The sequence below is a fragment of the Chlorocebus sabaeus genome, chromosome 12 (assembly GCF_047675955.1).
Source record: "Chlorocebus sabaeus isolate Y175 chromosome 12, mChlSab1.0.hap1, whole genome shotgun sequence".
In the NCBI taxonomy this organism is placed as follows: domain Eukaryota; kingdom Metazoa; phylum Chordata; class Mammalia; order Primates; family Cercopithecidae; genus Chlorocebus; species Chlorocebus sabaeus.
This window is the reverse complement of record NC_132915.1, coordinates 110,657,897-110,678,576: the sequence shown is the minus strand read 5'-3', so window position 1 is coordinate 110,678,576 and position 20,680 is coordinate 110,657,897. Positions and strand designations below refer to the sequence as shown.

The window sequence follows — 20,680 nt, the reverse complement described above, 5'->3', positions numbered from 1 at the left end:
GGCCTGGCTTCAAACCCCATCCTCACCCCTCCCCACACCTCAGTTTCCCCTCCATAAAATGGGGAAGTAGCAAAGATCCCGTGGGTCCAGACTAATGTCACCCTGCCTTGACGTCAATCCCTCGAGGTGGCCTCTCCTCCCCTCCCCAGGGAGGGAAGTGGGGCCCGAGCACCCCACAAGGGAGGCCCAGGCTGGGCCTGGCACCCAGTCCTGCACCAGGCTGGCAGGATGTTGGGAAATGCACAGGCCCTTATTTCAACACTGCTGGCCACGTCACAGACAGGTTTCAACATGCAGCAGTGCCCAGGAAGGGGCCGAAGCCATCTTGGCCCAGCCACCTGCCACGCCGCCCGGGTAAGACAGGCCCGGCCCTGCACTCACGCACCCATGGCTGCCGTGCGGCCCCGACTCAGGTGATGACCCTCATCCTCAGGACAGGCAGAGACAAGGACAGATCGCTCCAACGGAGCGCACACCACCCCCAGGCCCGTTCTCCATACCCCAAGGGCCAGGCCACAGGCCCAGTGAACCAGAGGCACCAGCCCAAGAGCTGGCCGCCAGGCCCTGCCCCAAGCCACCAGTGCCATGGCCATGAAATGGGGCGAGAGTTCTCTGCCAGCTTGTGAGGGGCGAGGCCTAGGGGAGATCATGTTATGGGAAGAGAACGTGTCCCCAGAAGCCTGGTCCCCATCAGCATTGGGGGAGACGTTCAGCCCAGCTGGTCCTCGCCGGGCACACAGCAGCCCCGCCAAGCACCACACCAAACTGGGCTCATCGCCAGGGCTGCGAAGGCCTAAATGTGAAGCAAAAACACCAGGGGGGCCAGAGACAGTGGCGGCTGCCCAAGGGCACCCTGACTCTCTAGACGACTGGTACCCTGAGCCCTCATGGCAAAGGACACAGAGGCCTGGGGAATCAAGGGACTTTTCCAAAGTCACACATCAGAAGAGACGGTCAGCAAGGACCCCACTCAGCCTCGAGCCCCAGCAGCCCCCACGAGGCCGGCGGGAGGGAAGACTTTCGTAACTGGGTGGGAATGTGACGGGGAAGCGGGATCGGCTTCGGATGCAAACCCCTCTCCAGGGCGCTGAGCGTGTCCCAGAGCGAGGGTGACCCGCCTGCCAGCCCAGGGCTCCCCACACTGTCTTTGGCACTCAGCCCTCAAGTGAAGCTGACGTGGCCTCTTCCCCAGGCCCTCCAGCTCCTGCCACTCCCTCAGGTGGGACCCAGTGGAAGAAGGGACACTGTACTCTGCTGACCATCCACCTTCCGCGACGGCCTCTCAGCAGCCACCAACCAGGCCAGCCACCCTTCTCCTGGCAGTGTTCTCTCCTAGAGCGAGGGCACGCATCGTGTCCCTGACGCCTCCAACCCCAGACCCTCTGCAGTCTCAGCTCAGCTGTGCACAAGGCCCACGGGGTCCCACCACACCGTGAGCTGCAAGGGGAGGATGCTTCTGTCCAGATCTCCCCGGCCCCAGCCTGCAGCCCAGGGCCCAGCCAGCACACGGGGACAGCCTGCGGGTGGCGAGGAAGGACGACCAGGGAGGTCACATCGCAGGCAGCACTCTGAAACCCTGAAAGGCCCTGGCACGGCCAGGCTGCCCCAACAGAGCTACAGAATCCCAAATGAGGGGGTCACCATGAGCCCTTCGTCTACCGGGCAAAGGCCTGGCCTTCCTCCTGTGAAGGTGATGCCCCACGGGGAGAGACCAAGTAAACCAGTGCACAAAGAAGAAAGTAATTTGGGGTCCCGAGGTGAGGGGCCCCGTCTGGACACAGGGACCAGAACGGCCTTGGAGCCAGCCGGGCAGCTCCAGAGAGCCCTGCCAAGCTCTCGGTGCAGCCCTGCCCGAGGTCACACTGCCAATCGGCGGTGGAGCCAGTGTTCAAGCTCAGAGTGTGTGCTCCCCCATGGCCCGTGCGATGGACACCACCCCACGAGGCCTCCGGGGCTCCTCAAAGGCACAGCCGTGGGACAGACCATTGTCCTTCCAACCCGGGACACCAGAAGACCAAGGACCAGACCGCAGCTGGGTTCCGGGAACTCAGGCAGTGCGCCCCCGTTCCCACCTGTCTGGGAGCCCCCAGCACCCCACTGCGACTTCCAATCCAACAAAAGGAAATGGACTGTGCTTTCCTCCGTGCACCGGGCTCTGAGCACACCCTGCTCATCCCACCGGGCGGGAGACAGAGTCCACGGCGAGCTCCCATGTGTGCGTACACAGTACACAAGCTGGGCTCACGCACCCGCACTCACGCGACTGTGTAAATGGAGTGTGTAAAGTTTCAGGTTATAGAGAGCCTTGAACTAGGAGGAGGGGACCTCCAGACTCAGCCTCTCCTCCCACGCCTCTGCCTCCGAATGTGAGGCTGTGGGAGGGTGCACCCAGGCAGCTCTGGGACAGGATCCCCGAGAGGCCTCAATACGCCGGGGCCTGCCCAAGGCCACTGAGCAGGTCGGACCTCGAACCCAGGCCCATGACTCCCAAGCCCACAGGGAGGAGGCCCTGGGTGGGGCTGGAGGGGACACAAAGGTGGGGCTGTGGAGAGCTCACAGGGAACGGGTGACAAGTATCCAAGAGGCCCCTGGAGACACAACAGCTGTGATCTCCAACACACATAACCCCCACACACACAACCCCCGTACTCACACACAACCCACGCACACGTAACCGCCGCACTCACAACCCCCCCCACACGCACACAAACCCCACTCACACACACACAACCCCCCCCCACAATCCCCATACTCACGCACGCAACCCACACACACATAACTGCCGCACTCACAACTCCCCCACACACAAACCCTGCACTCACACACACATAACCACCCCCCCACACACACAATCCCCATACTCACACATACAACCCCCCCACTCACACACAACCCTCACACTCACACACACAAACCCCCCACACTCACACACACAACCCCCCACTCACACACACAACTCCCCCACTCACACACAACCCACACACACACACAATCCCCACACTCATACACACAACCCCCCCACTCACACACAACCCACTCACACACACATAACCACCCCCCCACACACACAATCCCCATACTCACACATACAACCCCCCACTCACACACAACCCTCACACTCACACACACAACCCCCCCCACACACACACATAACCCACACACACACACAACCCACACACACACAATCCCCACACTCACACATACAACCCCCCCACTCACACACAACCCTCACACTCACACACACAAACCCCCCCTCACACACACAACTCCCCACTCACACACAACCCACACACACACAATCCCCACACTCACACATACAACCCCCCCACTCACACACAACCCTCACACTCACCTACACAAACCCCCCCTCACACACACAACTCCCCCACTCACACACAACCCACACACACACAATCCCCACACTCACACATACAACCCCCCACTCACACACAACCCTCACACTCACACACACAAACCCCCCTCACACACACAACCCACACACACATAATCCCCACACTCATACAATACACACACACATAACCACCCCCACACACACACAATCCCCATACTCACACATACAACCCCCCCACTCACACACAACCCTCACACTCACACACACAACCCCCCCCACACACACACAACCCCCCACTCACACACAACCCACACACACATAATCCCCACACTCACACAACACACACACACATAACCACCCCCACACACACACAATCCCCATACTCACACATACAACCCCCCCACTCACACACAACCCTCACACTCACACACACAACCCCCACACTCACACACATAACCCCCCACTCACACAACTCCCCCACTCACACACAACCCACACACACACAATCTCCACACTCATACAATACACACACACATAACCCATGCACCCACACATAACCCATACACACATAACCCCCCCACACACACACAATCTCCATACTCACACACACAACCCACACACACATAACCGTCGCACTCACAACCCCCGACACACAAACCCTGCACTCACACACACATAACCATCCCCACACACACGTAACCCCCCCACTCACACATACAACCCCCCACTCACACACAACCCTCACACTCACACACACAACCCCCACACTCACACACGTAACCCCCCACTCACACACACAACCCCCCACTCACACACAACCCACACACACACAATCCCCACACTCACACAACACACACACACACAACCCATGCACTCACACATAACCCATACACACATAACTCCCCCACACGTAACTCCCCCACTCACACACAACCCACACACACTCATAGTCACCTACAGTCACACATACCTATACACACATTCAGACACACACCCCCTAACAGAACAGCACACCTGACTCTTTACTCAAAGCCAGCCAGCTCTCCGGAGCCTTCTGCTGCCTGAGCCTCTCATCCTGCAGGGCTCATCTCCAGAACACCACAGTGTGGGAAGGCACCGGTGGCCCCCATGGCAGGGGCTATCCAGCTCCAGGGGAATGGGCGGCAAGGGCAGAGCGAGCAGCTGCCCTTCTTCCCAACGGGGCCTCAAGCCCACTGGACAGAACAGCGCCTCGAAGGCACCTGGCTGCGCCTGTCAAGGCCAGCTGACCATCAGTGGAGCCCTGGGGACACGGGACACTGGGGGAGCCAGAGCCAGGCATTGACCATCCATCCATCAGGGAGCACCCTGGCCTCCCTCCCCTGCAGAGGGCTCTCCAGGGACACAGGTGTATGGCAGAGAGTCCCGAGGGGGGGCTGAGGAGACCCTAGCCCCAGGCCCGCTGCCACTGGCTCCCGGCCCTGCAAGCTGGCACCTCCAGAGCGGAGAGCATGCTCGAGCTGTGGTGTTTAATAACAAATTACTCCGAGCAGGCAGGGAGCGGCTTATCGGCCGAGCATCTCCGGCAAGGCCGATACCATCAGCTGCTGTCAAGCAGCTCTGGGAACTATTAGCTTAATTAGCAGTTCCTGCAGGGTCAGCACAAAACTGCTGGCTGAGCCGGGGCCCAGGAACCAGTTTCGGCTGCCAGAGACAGGCTGGGCGGGCCCTCAGGTGTGGGAGAGGAACCCCGAGGATCCAGAAGGGGCCACGAGACACCCTGGCACCCCCCACCTGAGGGGGAGCTGCAGATGCTAAGGAGGCTCTGTGCCCCTTGGGGGCCCTCCCCAGCCGGCCAGGGTCACCGCACTGCACAGACCGCTTGGCCGAGGGGCCACGAGCCGAGGGTTTCACCTCCTGGCTCCAGGTGCTGGCTCCTCGATCACTGAACCTCAGTTTCCCATCTGTAAAGTGGGGTCACCATGGTAAGAGCACACAGCGGCCCCTGGCACATCATCCCTGCATGTGGGGACATAGGAGAAACCCAAGGCAGGCTCAGTGTCCTTCTCTCCCCACAGAGAGTGGAAGGGTGGGCTCCGGGGAGCAAGGCTGGGTCTCCCCGGACAGGGTCACCGCCCTCCCCCCACTGCAGACTCAGTCCCTAACCAGCGCAGCACCCAGACTGCTCTGAAGAGCGAGGGAAATCACAAACGCGGGACCAGGCAGACCCACAGAGGCGGCAGGCAGGGGAGTGGCTGGTGGGGTCAGGCGGGGCACGGCAGCGGCTCCAGCGAGCACGGGGCTTCTTTCTGGGGTCGGTGGAAATGCTTCGAAATTCTAAAGCTGGCTGTAGTAGCGGCTGTGCGAGTGTGTGGATGAAAATCCACTGAACTGCACATCTTAAAAAGGTGACTGTTATGGGAGGTGACCCGTATCTCAACCAATTAACCCATCGGATAATAAGCCTGGTGCTGGGCAAAGGCTGAGAGTGGCACTGAGGGCAGGGGTGGAGACACGCAGGCCCAGGAACCACCAGCCCCTTCTCCCAGCAGGAGCCTGAGGGACATCTCTGACTCAGCCTGCCTGGCGCCCTTCCACCACTTTCTGATTGGGAGGTGTCCTCAACTCCTGTGTCTCTGTGCACACTAACCCTTGTCCCTCTGTGGACCTTAGGGTGGCCTACGTGGAGCATGGCGGGGGGTGCCACGCTTCATTTTCAGGGAGTCTTTCTGACCAACACTGTTTCCTGGGTTCAGCTTCTGAGGCAGGAAGACCAGGCAGGCGGGAGCTGATTTCTCCGGCCCCACCCAGCTCCTCACGAGGAGGCCGAAGCCCACTGGTGGAAGGGCCCTTCCTCCCTGCCCCAGCCCTGGCTGGGCCCTGCAGTGCTGTCCCCAGGCCAGCCTAGTCCTGCTCCCGGGGACCTGGAGGCCCATGGCAGGGGTGGCTGCTGCGGAGGGGGACCCTTCCACTCCCGCCGGGAGCCCGCCGTGGCCAGGCCACTCTGCCACTGACACTGCAGTGTAATGAGTTGCAGATGCGCTGGTGTAAGAGCCCGGAGCAGCCCCGCCCTGCGGAGGAAGCTGGGAACCGTCTGAGATCACGTGCAATTCTGCAGCCTGTGCCAAGGCCTGCTGGACCTGGTAGGGGGGCAGGCATGGGGGGGGTGGGCAGAGGGAGAGGCCGTGCCGCTCCTCCTGGGCACACATGGGAGACCACCCAGCAGGCACCCGTGCTGAAGACACCCTCCCTGGCGCCACGCACAGCCCAGAACATGCCACACAGAGCCACCAGAGGCTCTGCCGCCTCCCACTGGGACCCTGGTGTCTCTGAGCCTCAGCTTCTCATCTGTACCCAGGGACGGCACCTCTCCCAGGTTGTCACTGAGGCACGGGAGACGCTGAAGATGCCAAGTCCCGCCTCTCAAAAAGGGAGGGGTGGAGGCAGCCGCCAGATGATGTCCCACGATCCCCACGGCTCCTGCAAAGGCAGGCGGCTCCTAGAGGTCGCTCAGCCGGACCCCTGACCGGATGCAGCCACAACTGCGCTGAGTATCTGTGTGCACCTCCCCCACGGCCAATGTCAGCCCAGGACCCTTCCCCAAGACACGCCTGAGCCGGGCAGCAGGAATGGTGGGGTGGGCAGGCCATCGGAGGGTAATGGGAGGGTCCTCCTGGGCTGGCCCTCCCTTCCCCTGGGGCACCTCACCCACCAACTGCCAGCCCCACCGACACTCTGCCAGGCCCCCTCAGGGCTCCATCAAGCCCGGAGTTAACAGCCACCAAGAAGAGACCTGAAACTGGTCCCCACTGTCCCCGCCCAGTCCCAGGCCTGCTGAGGGACAGCCCAGGACCCCAGAGAAGTCACAGAAGCCACTGGACAGGCAGACCAGCCCCTGCCACCCAGGCCCCGGTGCAGCCCCAGCCTGGTCCACACAGCCAAGGCCACAGCCAGCGAGCGGAGGCGGGGACGGCGGCCGGGTCCACTCATGAGCAAACGCACACATCAGCCGAGAACACCGGGTCTCACTCCAGGACCCGCCACAAACGGCCTCTCTCAGGGGCAAGCCTTACCTGCCAAATCCCACCTGGGCCAGGCAAGGTGGGCCCCGCTCCCCGAGCTCACCTGAGACCCAAGGCCGCCTGGTCACTCACCCAGGGACGCGCTGCCCCACCATGAGAGCGAGGGCTCTCAGCTCGGGCACCTGCAGGCTGGGGCTGTGACCCTCAACCTCTATGTCACCTGTAAGACAGGGGCCCTCAAGAGAACTCCGTGAGATGGCCCACGAGGGGCTTTCCTGGGCCCGGCATGCTGTCAGCCCTCCAGCAACGGCCGCCTCTGTGGCGGCCCCAGAGCCACTGGCTCACCCGGCCCCCTCCCGCCAATACCAGACCCCACCTTGGGAAATGCTTTCACCAGAAGCTGTGGGCCTGCCCTGCCCACGGGCTGGGCGACCTGGATGGGGCACACCTCCCTCCGGCCTCACCTTCCTCATAGGTAAGACGCTACGCAGAAGGAGAGGGACCCACGTGAGGCCTCGTCTATATAACGTTCAAAGCCAGGGCCACGAGCCAGGGGCCGGGAGGCCAGCCCCAGCCTGGGATGCCAGAGTCCACGCTCCCAGCTCCTCTCCCCCAGCCACCAACACTAGGGACCCAGCTGGGTCCCAGACAGCCCTAATGTCGGCAGGGGCAGGCTGGGCAAAGCATGGCCCCCCGGGGGGTCTCCAATCTCCCAGAACACCCCAGGGTTACTGCCCCAGCCCTGCCCGGAAGAGCCCAGCTTAGGGGGTGTGGGGACCTGGGAGCCACAGAGCACCCAGGGCTGTGCCACCGTATCCACACCCCGGCAGGAAGTGGCCCACAGGGTCTGCAGGGGCCAAGGCCAGGAGGGCAGGTGAGGCCCCACCAGAACTGTGCCCTGGCCTGTCTGGGCCTCAGTTTCCCACAGATGCAAGCTGCCCTCTGGTGGCTGCTGGGAGCATCCAAACACAGGGCCCACGACAGCCGGACCCCCACACAGAGGCTGCTGCTGACATTGTTCCCAAAGACACCGACCCCAGGCCCTTCCTGGGGTCAGTGTCTGAGGGTCAGCTGCCCATCAATGCTGGGGCGGAGGCCATTTAATATGCCGGGACTTGCAGCCCCCTGAAGCCACCAGTGCCCTGGCGCCCACACAGTGGGCGTTTGCCGGACCTCCCTCCCGCCCCAGCACAGGCTCCCACCTCACGGCTTTCGCACCTTGTCCCTGATGCCTGGACCTTACACATGACGCTGTGGACCTCACCCCACTGAGTGGGAAGTGTCTACATTCGGCTGGAGATTTGGGGGAAAAGAGATGGGCAACATCACAGTTGTGGAGGAGTCTGGAAAAATGGGCTGGAGGAGGGGCAGCTGGGAGAGGAGAAACCTGACGGACCCGGTATGCCCACCACGAGGCTCTTGGTACGACCCTTTCTCTTCTTTTTTCTGGCTGTATAGTTCTTAGTGGAAGCTAAGAACTATTCCCCAAAAAAAATGCTAAACCCAGGGGAGATGGTGACATGTCCGGAGCTGAGGTCAGGATGAGGAGGTCTGGGTCACACCTCCGGCCCTGGGATCCCCGTGCTCAGGTCACACCTCCAGCTCTGGGATCCCCATGCTCAGGGCAGCCTGAGCATCCCACTAGGCTGTCCGAAGGACTGGGAGACGCGCTGGCCAGCACAGGCGGTGCTCAGGCAGACAGCAGCCGAACCGTGCCAGCCACACCCAGTGTAGCACAGGTGCGGCACAGCACCCATCTTGCTCAAAGCTGCCATCGCCAACCCTGCCCACCTGCACCCCTTAGGGCCTCCCTGGAGGGCAGTGTAGGCCCATCCCAGAAACAGGACAGAGGCAAACTGCCCCACAGACACACTGCCCTGCAGAGGAGGGTTACCGTGCCCAGCAGCCTGGGCTCATGGTGCCACACCAGGCCCGTGAAGGTTGGGCCTTAGATGAGAAACCAGAGAGGTATGAAAGCTGACTCCCATTTAGGGAGTCAACTTCCCACCTCCCGCTGCTCAGGAAAACGGGGTGGGTGGACAGGGCCCACCACCAGACTCCCTGAGTGAGGGGACACCTCTGAGGCCCGACAGCCCTGCCGCATGCCAGACTGGGAGGAGACAGAGCAACAAGGCCCCCACCCCCTCGCCCATGGCCATGACTTGGGTTGCCTCCATCACTAACGACGACTCCCAAAAGGTCCCCATGGGGAGAACATGGCACCCACAAGGCACAGGGCACATGGCACAAGGAGAACATGGCACCCAACAGCCACCGGGGAAGGTGAACTTACTGAACGTGGCGCCCTAGGCTCACTTCCTAGCTTCTGTCTGGGAGAAGCGGCAAGAGAAAGGGGTCCTGTTTTGCAACCGTCCACACCCTCCCCAAATTAACAACAGCAAGGATTTGCCCAGACCCAGAGCTCAGGTCTCCAAATGGAGCCGAGATGGCTGCTAACAGCGGGCACATCAGGCTGGGGACAACGCTGTGGGAGTGAGGCCAGTGCAGACTCGGGCACGGGGGCACACACAGGCAGGATTCCCTGTGCAAGTGGGTCCCCTCCTCTAAGCGCCACCAGCCAAGCGTTCGCCCCAGCCGGGAGGTGACCGGGACCATATGAGGGGCTGACAGAAAGTGGGGCGGGCAGAGCTGGGCACACTCACGGGGGCCTTGCTGGGCCTCACTGACTAAGACGGCATCGTGTGTCTGTAGGTGTGAAGGAATCCACGACTTAACCACCAGCCCCGTGCCCAGCCCACGCCCAGCTCCCAGGAGGAAGCTCTGCTCCCCGGAATACCATCATTTATTCACTCCATGAAACCCATGAGGGCCTGTGCCATGCCAGCACCATGCTGTGACCATGAGGCAGACTCGGCTCCTGCACCCCTGAAGCTCACGGTCTGGCGGGGTCTGCGGAAGCCAGACCTTGGACAAGCCGCTGGAAACACCGCTGGTGGCATGGACGGAGAAACACAGGCTGCAGAGTGCAGGGGCGCCCAACCAGGCGGGCCTAAGAGATGCCCCTGCCACACCAGGGAGAGATGGCACTTGCAGGATGAGCAACAGCCTTCAAAGGAGGGGTAGCCAGGCAGGCAGGGGGTCCAGGGTCAAGGCTTGGTGGGAGCTACCCCAGGGGCACAGGGGAGCCACTGAGAGCTCTAGGCAGAGGCTGCCATGAGCAGCGGCCATGTACTGGGCCCCGGACAAGCGCTGCTCACTCCTCTGAGCCCATCCCCTCCCAACCTGCACAGAAGGCCCAGGGCAGGCAGAGCCAGCAGGCAGTCCAGGGAGAACACAGAGGCACAGAGGGCAGTGCCAAGCCAGGGGGCAGCTCCAGGCTGGGAGACAGTCAGACTGGGGCTCCTCCCACCAGTGGCAGCCCTGCCAAGCCCAGCAGGAGGGGAGGACTGGAGCCCGGCGGCATCAGAAACCCAGTGCAGCCGGAACAATGTGCGCACCTTGGCCCCCCAGGGCATGAACACACTGCTGTCCCCATTCTACAGATGGGGGCCCTGAGGACAGGCGCTGAAACCCCTGCCTGGGTCAGACCAGAAGGAGGCCCATGGTTCTCAGGCCCTGAGCCACTGTTCCGGAACATTCTGCCTCCCCCAGTCACACGGGCAGGTGGCAGGCGGTCCTGGAAGCCACAGGCCTGCTCCCAAACACGGAAGCTCAGAGTCCCTCCGATGTTAATCAGAGCCATTAGGTGCTTGTTCGGCAATTAGGAGACACAAATTACAGTATGAAAAAGCTCATTACCAGCAAATGATGGGCGACGGCCACTGACGGTGCGGAAGGCCCTGATGAATCGCGCACGTTGGAGGCATTTAGTCTCAGGAGATGCAACACCTCAGTGCCCACAACCTCATTTGTCACCCGTACCTTCCCACCACCACCATCCCTGTCCCAGCCGTCCAGCCGGGAGACAAAAAGAAATGACCGAGTCAGCGCCAGGCAGGCAAGGCAGGCCCTTGGAAGGGCCCTTCCCGAAGGAGATGCCCAGGGAGCCGAGCACACTGCAGGCCCTCAGTACAGAGGGTTTGGGGGCTCAGGGGAGGGCCCAGGAGGAGGCAGGGCAGGCAAGGTTGTGCTTCCCAGGAGGCCTCAGTTTACCCCTCAGTGAAATGAGGACACTGAAAAGGATCTCCAGGTTCCCTCCCAGCTCCAAGATCCAGTGCCCAACCGGAAAAGGTTCCAGAATCAGCTGAAGGAATTAGCAAAATGATCAAGGCATTAATTGGATGAGTCAGATGGCAGGGCACGTGGGCAAGTCCAGTCTGACAGCGAAGGGCCAGCTCCTGCCCGTCAGATAAGATCCCTGGCAGGGCTGGGGTGAGGCAGCACTTGCCACAACCAGGCTCTGAGATGGCAGCACACCAAAAGCTCTCCAGGCCTCCCGGGTTCCTGAACCCCAGGCCAGGGGGGAAGACAGGAGTCAGCCATAGCTCTGAGGGCCACCGGAACCCTCGCCCTGCACCGGGCTCAGGGCCCCTGCAGGGAGCCCAGGGCTCTAGCCTCCCCCCAGCAGGCTTCCCCACTACCCACCGGCAGGCCTCAGGGTCCCCCCACCTTCGGCCTGCCTGGGGGCAGCCCCGCAATCCAACGAGCCCCAGGAATTGGAAGGGGGCTTTCTTCCAGCAGATTCTAGCCAGAACTCCTCTCTCTGTGGTCCCAGATCCTGGATTTACCCCCAACACACGAAGGCCCGGTGGCCACCATGTCCCCCGTGCAATGCCAGGCTGAGCAGCCAAGGTGTGCCGCTTTCAAAAGAGCCTCCCGCAGACCAGAGAGTGGCGGGTAACCTCAAGCAACCTGAACACAAGTGCGCCGGAAGGGGCGCTGGCACGGCGGGCACTGGCTGCCCACAGTCTCCTGATACCAGTCCTTCAGAAAGGGAAACTGAGGCTGTGGGCGGCGGGACCAAGGGAAGGATGGGCCTTGCCTGCAGCCACAACAGAGCCAGAGCTCGAACCCAGAACTCCAGGCATCGACAAGGCTGTGGGGCCGGGCAAGCCCAGGCCTCGGCACACCAGGCTCCCGCGACGAGCAGGGTGGGAATGGAGAAGGAACCAGTGCTTCCTGCTCGCTCTGACCTGCCACCCGACAGGCCGGTCCACAGCCTGTCACCGGCTCAGGCAGTGCAGTCTCCAGGGAAGGCAGACACCCAGCCCAGTGCCCTCCACCAAGGCTACCGAGGACAGCTGGCAGCTTCCAGGCCCTGCCCAGGGATCTGGCCCACCCCAGGCAGGACAGAGCAATCACGGGGGCCTTAGATAAAGCCCTGGGGCCCCTCAGTGGCCTCAAAAGCACGGTGGCATCTGTGCCGGGTGGGCCCACTGGGCGCACCACACCACCGCCTTCTGGTTACTGCTCCATTCCCCTCCTGGTCCCATGCAACCCTAGCCCAGGAACCCCCGCGGCTCCAGAAGCTTCCCTGTTCCCATTCCCTCACAGGCCAGGCCCACCCAGAGCCACCAAGCTGACCAGCACGGCAGGACAATCTCGGGAGCAAAGCCCCTGGGGAAATGGGCTGGGACCAGGGCCTAGAGCTACCCAGGACCTTCCAGGACAGACAGGCCACATCCTTGCTGGGAGGGGCAGGGCTGGGTGTCACCTCCCCACCCCACTGGGGCCACAGAGTGGCCTCGTCCAGACTCCAGGGCCACGCTTCTCTTGCCCTCAGCCAGTGTGTGCTATTTATCCAGCAGAGGGAGGGAGGGAGGGAAAACAACGCACGTGGCTCATCTGCAGGGGGTGGGTCACACGCCTCCCCAGAGGTCAGGGTAGCCCCTCCAGGTCTCCCCAGGCGGGCACCCTCACCTTCCAAGCAGGCAAAGCCACAGTGCCCCGGGAATCACACGACGACTTATGGAACTGACGTTCACGCCGAGATGAGGGTGCGCCCGGTGCAGGGGATGGGGAAGGGTGGGAGGCACAAGGCAGAAGGGAGCCTGGGAAGGGAGGGGAGGTGGGCCGGGGCACACCTACAGCCATTAATTAGCTCGTTATTGCCAGATAATTATCTCTGGGGCCTCCAAAGCTTTCGAAGCCCACTTCAGAGCCGCTGGCGGCGGCAGCACACCCATCTCACAGCCAACGCCTGAGGACCTCAAAGGCAGGTGGCCCTGGCTCTGCCTCAGTTTCCCCAGCTATTCAGTGGCACGCGTGTTCTTTACATCTCACCCTCCGTGCCCTCCGATGTGAGCAGGGGACCCCGGAAACAGGAAGAACACCTCTGCCTTCCTCAATTTCATAGACAGCAGGTCTGGAAGCTTCCTCCACCCCTGGCTACAGCCTGGCCCTCCTCTCGACCTCTCCCACACGGCAGCCCCCCGCAGCTGTTTCATGAATGCTCCCTGGACCCTGGTGAGCCTCCCAGAACTGGGCATGGGGTAGGAGTAGGGCACAGGGCTTAATGAAAATCCCCTGCCACGTGGGGCTGTTGGCCCCAGGGCTCCACCTGCCCTTCCCCTGAGCCTAGCAGCAGGCCCGGGGGGCTCCTGGCCTTCTGCCCACAGCCCTCACCACCCATGTGAGCAAGCAGCACACACATAGGCCAGGCTCAGACCTGCCAACATTCCCAAAGCCAGCACACCCCATAGAGACCCCAGCCGGGGCCCAGGCCTGCCCTGGAAACTGCTTGTCTCAGGCAGGGTCCCACGGCTCTGCCCAGTCCTGCAGACAACCAGGGAGGGGCGGGGAGGGGAGAGCAGGGCCTAGGGCAGTGCTGCTGTGCTGGAACAGCACCTAAACAGGAGCCGAAAAGCAGGTCCCAGACCTCTGGGGAAGTCTCTGGAACAAGACCTTGTCAGTTCCTGGGTGGTACCCACAGGGCCAAGTCCAGACCCTGCACAAGGCCTCTGAGGACCGCACAGGCTCAGCTCCTGACCTCCCCGTACAGGCCCCGGAACTCTCCCAGTTTTGGGCCTTTGCATATGCTGTTCCCCGTATGTTCCCTGTCACCTCCCCCAGGAAGCCCTCCCTCCAGCTCCACCGCACCCAGGCTGAGGGAGACCTGTTGGCCCTGCACTGTGGCTCCCGCCTGCCTGCCTGCTGCTGGAGGAAAGTGGCTGGTGGTGGCCCAACCGGCCTGGTGCCCATCTCCCAGCTGGTGAGCCAGAGCCCCCCAGGGACTGCGCAGGCAGAACTTGGCATTTCAGTTCTGTCCTGCACAGACTCAGGCCTGGCTCGGTCCTCGGCAGTGGCCGGGGCCTGGGCAGCACACCCTGCAGTAGCCCTCTTGGAAGCGGCCCACAGCCTCCCGTGGAGACAGTGCTGCAGGAGCCAGCCCTCGGTCCGGCAAGCAGCCGGGGTGTCGGGGAGCACAGCGGGTATGCCTCTCACCCCACCCCTGCCCCATGCTCCTGTGTTCTGTGGGGGCATCCCAGGCCCCAGACGGGATGCTGCCCTCCTCCTCCTCCTCCTCCCACTCCCCCTCCTCCTCCTCTGCTGTGGCTCCTCCCCCTGCCCACGGGGTCCGCTATAAACTACCCCCATGGTCTCACCCTAGGATCAGACAGCGTGAAGGTTGCCAGGGAAAAATCAATAAACAAACTTATGAAGAAACTGTGATTTACACATAATTTTCTAAGAACACGTAATTTCCCGGGTGCTCCGCCCCGAGGGTGGCCAATTCTGCTTACCTCTGGTGCGTGTTTGTGTTCTGGAAGGTTCTGGGTAACATATCTGACTGGTTAAGCAGGGCATTCCCTAGCAAAGACCTGAACTTTCTGCTTGGGACTGCACAAACCACAGCCGAACCCTTGGCGTCAAACCCAGGGCCACGGCTCTCTGAGGGGCTGACTCAGGTCTGGGGGTCTCCCACCCTCTACCCATGATTCTCCCACTACGCTTGTGGTGTGGACAGTCCTCGTGAACATTCAGATCTCACCAACTCCATGTCCCCCAACCCCCAGCACAGGTAAGAAATCTGAGGCCCAGGAAGCGCCTGACTTCACGTGGCTGGCTACGGCAGAGGAGCTGAGACGTGAATCAGCTCCGTGGAATCCCCTGTCCCTGGCCCTGAAAGTCCCCTTTTCCCAGGAACCTGCAGGGAGCCCAGGCGAGGATGCGGGAGGCTGCGGCCTGCTCAGCAGCGAACTCTGGCCAGGTTTCTGCTCCGGGTTCTGGAGAAGGGCCCTCCACCGGGGCAGGAACCAAACCTGTCCAACCGCCCTAGACGCCTCAGTGCCTGGGCAACTATCTGCTCCATCGAATTTCTCAACCCACTCACAGCAGGCAATTGCAACAGGCTGTGGAGACACAGATAAGGAGATTCAGGGTGTGGGTTGGGTGGGTTTAGGGGTGGATTTTTTTCTTTTGTTTTGCTTCCGCCCTGGCTATGCCTTCACGCCTCCCCAGCTCTGCCTGGGGTCCTCTGAGCTTCCTGGGGGTGCCCAGCACGGGTCATGGGCACGGGCCTCGGGCCACCTCCAGGGCTGCTGAGGCTGGGAGAAAGGCAGGGTGCGGAGGTGTTGGGAGACACTTTCTATCAGGGCCATCGAGGGTGGTGGCTGAGCAGGGCCTCAGGCAGCGTGAGGCTGGGGCAGGGCAAGGGCCCCCACCTGGGAAAACCACCCTTTCCCAACACTTTGAGGGCACAGGTGCCACCAGACAAGCTTGTCACCTTCCCCTCCACGGCAGGACAATGGTGAGAACACTCGTCCTCCCCTGCAGGCGGCCAAGGATGGCTAATCCAAGAGCCACTGAGCAGGACAGCCACCACAGTGCTAGGATACAGTAGGTGCTCAGTGCACCGGGCCATCTCTCGAGGTAGGGGTGATAAGACACGCTTTTGGGCAAGGCACGGACCTTCCCCAGCCACAGACCTTCCCCAGCCTCCTGTGTCAGCAGGAAGGGCCTCCATCCTGCAGACCATGCTGCCCTATGTACCCCGGAAGCCCCGGTGGGCATTGCAGAAGCACAGGTGGTAATTCCTGGCTCCTCAGCCCAGCCAGCATGCAATCCCCAGCCCAAGGCCATCCCAGGTGTGTTCCGGTGGGAGTTAAACAACGGCTCCCCCTTACCAAAATCCAAGGTAGAAACCCTTCCCCACTTTTTACCGATGAGGAGAGCAAGGCTGCGGTTGGTGAAGTGACCTGCCCGAGGCCCCAGAGCTCCCCCAGGAAGAGTCACCTACAAGAGCCGGACACAGTTCCCCTCCCTTGCAGGGCTGGGGCAAGGAAGCCAGGTGAGGGTGGAGTGGCTTCCCCAGAAGGCCCCACCCTGCTCCACCTGGCAGGGGCAGGAGGGAAGGACATGCCAGCAGGATCCATGCTTTTCCAGGTCACCAGGGAAAGGAGGCCTGGCCTGGGACAGGCCTGAGCCAGATCCCATAGTGAGGGCGCCGTGGAAGCACCTCCCTGCCACTGCTCTGTAGCAGTCCGGGCCCAGCAGCCACCCCGAGGGCAGGGAGCTGCCCCCCACCCCCTCAGCTGCCCTCCCCCAGGGCTTGTCTGACACCTGGGCGCGGACCCCGGCCTCCTCCAAGCCTCTGACCCACTGAGAGGGTACCTGCGGAGCTTCCTGAAGAATGCAGACTCCAGGGCAGGGTGAGCCCAGGGCCCTGGGAGGAATTCTCCTGCACAGCTGCAGGTTGCACAATGGGCCAGGTCCCTACCTGCCTCCAACATGTGGCAAGGCTGCGTTCCAAGCTGAACACTCCAGAGGAGCAGGCCCAGGACCTCCCCCACCCAGCGGGGGTGCACACAGCTCCCTGGCCTCTGGGTCCTCAGCCTGGCTACAGAGGGCAGCTTTGAAAACCTGTCTGTGGACAGCGCTGCCCCTCCCAGCCGGACTCTACTACCCCACCCCTCCACTGTAAGTCTGGGCCGGTGCCTCTCCCTCCCAACCCACCCTGAGAAGTGAAGCCCAGGCAAGGAAAAATTAACCAAAAATAACAGTTAGCAGTTCCTGGCGCTGGCTGAGCTGCAGGTGAGCTCTGTTGGCTTCATCTCTGTTCACCCTCCCAGCTCTTCGGAGACCGGCAGATCAGGAAACTGAGGCTGGGAAGAATCGGGGACTCTGTCCACTACCTCCCTGACCGAGGATAAGTGGCCAAGGGTCAGGCTACTTTTTACTGTTTGCTCTTCAGTTAACAGTGCCCGGTCCAGCTGGGGAGTTCAGAGAGGCAGAGATACCCATGCCAGGCCCAGGCACACTAGGCACTGCTCATACACCTGGGACCCACAGCACAGCTCCTGGACAACTGGGCCTGCATTTCCCGCAGGTGAGGACAGAGGTCAGGGGAAAGAGAGGGACGCAGAGATGCAAGCACCCACAGCCGAGGTCCTCCCCCAGCATGCACAGGGGTGGTGCCCACAAGGGGTGAGGCGGAAAGGAGCTGGACACAGGAAAGGGTTCAGGGATGCCAGGTTCCTGCCTGCAGAGATGGGGTGGCCCAGCCCCAGCCCCGCCTTGAACCCCAAAGGCCAACGTGGGCAGAGTTGGAGCTGAGCCACCCCATCCCTGCCGGAGATGGGATGTACATGCCTCCTGGGATCACGGTCCTGACTGCTTCTCGATGAGCCGCTCTGCTCCCGACACCCAGAACTCCAGACTGGCTCCCTGACTCCCAACCACAGCTTCCCAGTGGCCTCTCAGCCCCTCCATCCCTAAGCCAGCTCCACTCGCTCTTAGGGGACTGGGAGTACATAGGCCTATGGGAAGGGGAGAGGCGAATCCAGGACGAGGACAACTGCAGCCTGGGGAGCCTGGAGGGCCCAAGACAGCGGAGGCAGGCCCAGATCTGAAACTTCAAGCAACAACAGGGCCTCTGAAGATTTCAGTCTTATGGCAAAGGCCAGTGCACAACAGATGACAGCAGAGCTGCAGGAGGAACCCCAGGAATGCCCAGCCCAGGCCATCTCCACCAGTGGGCTCACCCTGGGGCACAACAGAATCACCAGGGAGCCCTGGTGCCCAGGCACCACCCGCACAGCTGTCGATCTGATTGGTCTGGGGTGTGGCCGGGGCACCAGGAATCTTAAAAGTTCCTCACCTTCACATGTTCCTGATGGGCAGCCCAGGTAAGACCCACTGAGCCCCGGCAGGGTGAGGCTGGCTCCAATCCGGGTGAGTTCATTCATTCCACCACCACACATGCACCGACCACCTCCTCACACCAACACTGTCCGAGGAGGGGGACCCAGAAGCCGGCAGTATGGGCAGAAAATTCTGCAGAAGTCACAGTGAACACACACAGCGGTGGTACTAAGCTCTCGGTAGAAGGGTGACATTAGATTAGCGCAGAGACCACAGGGCCAGGAGGGGAGCACTTCGCAAGCAGGAGTGCCCCACAGCCCTCCTTGCAGACATCACCAATCCACCAACCCACCTTCCCTGTTGGGTCCCAGGCACCCCACCCGACCCGTCAGAAGAGACACACAGGCTGGAACGCACCTCTAGGCCTTCCCAGGCACGGACCCAAGTGTTACTTTACGGTGGCAACAGAGAAGTCCAGGCTTCGTCTTTGCCTCTGCCCCCTTTCCCCAGGAGCTTGTGGCCGCCTCCATCCCCAGTGAACAGCCACCAGGCACCCTCAGCCGAGCTCTCATCCACCCACAGCCCCATCCCCACCAGCCTTGGGGACACGTTCCCCAAATGCAGCCAGGCCATCCGAGCTCATCACCAGCAGCGTTCGTGGGTGAGTATGGCTGCCAGAGCCCCACCAGATTCTCAGCCAGAGGTCAGGTACACACCCCACAGGCACAGCCCCAACGCGGGCCTGGAGGTCAACCAGGCCCATGGGCAGCATGAGAAGGCAGCGGGTCCCTCTCCTGCCTCCCAGGGCCTGGCACCCCTGCACCAAGGGCACCTCTGCCCTGCCACCCTGGGGAAAGCGGGACGAGGCAGACAAGCTGCCAGCGTCCTCCCTCCTAGCTGGGGGGAGGAGGAGTGTTGGATGTGCAGGGGCTCGTGGACCCATGGGGCCGTGGAAGCTGCTGGGGCACCACTGGGCAGTGAACACACCTTTGAACGTAAGCGAGGGTTGGCTCACAGCGAAGGGTGCCTGTGGCCGGGCCCCAGGAAGGGACACCGGCTTAACGTGCACACACATGCGCTGTAATGCATGGGGCCGTGCGCACACATGCACACGTGCACTCACGGCCCAGGCCATCTGCATTTTCACTCTTCAGTATGCTGGCCCGAGGCCTCCTACAACCATGGGCCATCAGAAATCCCACCTCTGGGGCGCCAGGGATACCCCTGAGAAGGACTCCAGCAAATCTACTGAAGAAAACAAACCCACCTCCTCCACAGCTGGGAGAGCTCAGTTTGGTGTTTGCTCTTGTTTCAAAAGCAAAAGTTGGGATTCTTCCTCAAGCCCCAGAACCTGCCAGTTATGGGCCTGCCACTACCAGCCACACCAACAGCCAGTTCCAGCCCCTCCTCCTCATTCCAGAAGGGGACCCCATACCTGGGGCTGCTCATCCTCCCAGCCTGCACCCCCAGAGGCCAGCCCAGACAGCACAGGTGGTGGGAGGGTGTCAACAAACTTCACAGCCCCCCCAGCTGGCTTTCCACGTGGGCACCAGAAGGCAGGACCAAGAGTCCCTAAAGAGAAGAGCAGGCTGAGGACGTACTTCCTCACACCAAGGAAGCAGGAGAGAACTCCCATGTCCCCAGGGCTCCTGACTCCCTGCCAGAGACAGGCCCAAGAGCCCTGATGTCCCCAAAGGGAGACTGCTCCAACCTCAAGCGAGACTCGACACGGCCCAGACAGGCATGTGAGCCGTCGGCTGTGGCGCCCGCCCCATGCTGGCCCCCACATTGCCCGTCCCAGACAGTCCCAGGCAAGCCCTGACCTTGTTTCCCTGGGGCAGCTGGTCCCCTGTGTCAAGCCAGCAGCCCGGGAGCTGCAGGGCTCAGCCAGGGTGCACCTTCAGCCCCACCCACGGAAAGTAGGACCAGCAGGAGGCCGGGTGGTCGCGACAGACGCCAGTTCCCGCACCGTCTGCACACTGCTGGGCAGGGCCGAGGCAGGGAAGGCAGGACAGCCCCACCAGGCCCTGTGCTGCCCACCTGGGGCCTAGAGCAGGGCCCCCGCTCAGCAGCAGGGAAGGACTGCGGTTCCTCAGACTTCTTCATGCCCCGGACTCATCCAGGGTCCCCAAGGCAGCTGTTTCCTGTGCTCATCCTTCAGACACCTGAGGGGCTGGCTGGACACCACCTCCTGCTCCCCTCCCCTCACCCCCCACGCACCTCCCCAGGGTTTTCCAGGCACCCCGGGAGGCACAGAGTCAGTCTGCCCCTTTCCTCATCTCACCAGGCACCATCAAACCCACAGCGGCTCCTGGGCCACGCTGTTGTCCTCATCCCATGCCCA

At 62.0% G+C, this 20,680-nt stretch overlaps 1 protein-coding gene across 3 annotated transcripts in view; it reads right to left on the bottom strand.

Annotated features, from left to right (window-relative positions):
- The window catches only part of RXRA (retinoid X receptor alpha), a 116,273-nt gene that overhangs the window by 69,745 nt on the left and 25,848 nt on the right, over positions 1-20,680 (bottom strand). Inside the window, exon 1 of one of the 3 annotated variants that reach the window (XM_073022085.1) lies at positions 4,367-4,384. The exons of the other annotated variants lie outside the window; for them this stretch is intronic. The gene's annotated coding sequence lies outside the window, so the exon portion shown is untranslated. Of the gene's footprint in view, positions 1-4,366; positions 4,385-20,680 lie in introns of those variants that run through there. 3 annotated transcript variants of the gene reach the window in all.